Raw genomic sequence first — 1,321 nt, forward strand, 5'->3', positions numbered from 1 at the left:
GTGCCCCTCCCTCCACTGGCCCCAGCCTGTGCCTCCCGCCCGCCGGCGTCTCGCCCTCCCTGTGGGCCCAGGTGGGGCCTGACCTGGGGTCCCCTCCCGCTGGTCCTGGGTCAGTGGGGCCCCTGCTCTTACAAAACATTTTGAGGGCCCGGACCATCCACACCCAGATGACCCGCTAGCAATGCACAGGCAGGTCGAGACCTGGCCGGAGTGTGGCTGCCCTTCCACTTCCACCCCCGACCCCATGACGGAGGCTGATCACGGAGCCGATGGGACGCACCTTGGGGCCGGTTTTCTCCATGTAGCCCTCCTTCAGGTAGTTCCTGGTCAGCTTTGGCACCAGCTGGGGGGGAAAGGTCCTGCTGTCCCGGCTGTCCCACCCCAGCCCCACCCTGCAGCTGGGGCAGAGCCTCAGAATAAAGGAGGGCTGCTGTGGTCACTTCAGGGGGCCACAGAGGTCAGGGGGCCACCAGTGGGAGGGGGTCACAGGTATCGGGGTGGGGCCTCTGGGGGCCCACGTGGGCCTTGGTCAGCCCCCAGCCCACCAGCCCACCAGCCCAGGGGCAACGGCGGCAGCCGCCACTCACGTCAGCGTCACTGGCCCCCGGGAAGGCCACCTGCAGGTAGTGGAAGCGGGCAGCCCGGAGCGCGTTGAACCAGTCGGCCATCTCCTGGGGGCAGAGCGGGTGTGGGCTGCAGCCTCCTCCGGCGATGCCACCCGCATAGAGGCCTCGCCAGAGCCCCGCCCTCTGCCCGGCCGGCTGGCCCAGTGGATAAGCATCATCCCGTGAACCAGGAGGTCAGGGTTCGATTCCCGGTCAGGGCACAGGCCCGGACTGTGGGCTTGATCCCCAGTGTGGGGTGTGGAGGCAGCTGATCCCTGATTCTCTCTCGTGGATGTTTCTCTCTCTTCCTCTCTGAAATCAATAGAGAAGTATTTTTTAAGTGTTAAAAAAAAAAAAAAAAAAAACAGCCCTGCCGGCCTCCCGTGGGCCCTTCCTGGAAGCGTTGAGAATGGGGGGCTGGAGGGTCCCCGGAAGTTCACATCAGCCATAACCCCCACCCTGCCCACTGCACCTCCCATCAGGACCGGCTCCAGCAAGGCCACCGCTTCCTTCCACTCGCCCTGTCACCTTCTCAGAGATGCGTGTCGTCAGCCACAGGCCCTTTGCACGTGCCCTTCCCCCTCCCTCACGGCTGTCCTTGCCACTCGGTCACTCTCCCCCTGTTGTCCGCTCTCACTCCCTGGCTGGCATTTTAGTCCCTTGGCTCCACGGATGTCTATCTCCTGCCAGACCCCAGGAGGGAAGGAGATGGAGGG

This window comes from Myotis davidii, unplaced genomic scaffold, assembly GCF_000327345.1.
Source record: "Myotis davidii unplaced genomic scaffold, ASM32734v1 scaffold1320, whole genome shotgun sequence".
Lineage (NCBI taxonomy): Eukaryota > Metazoa > Chordata > Mammalia > Chiroptera > Vespertilionidae > Myotis > Myotis davidii.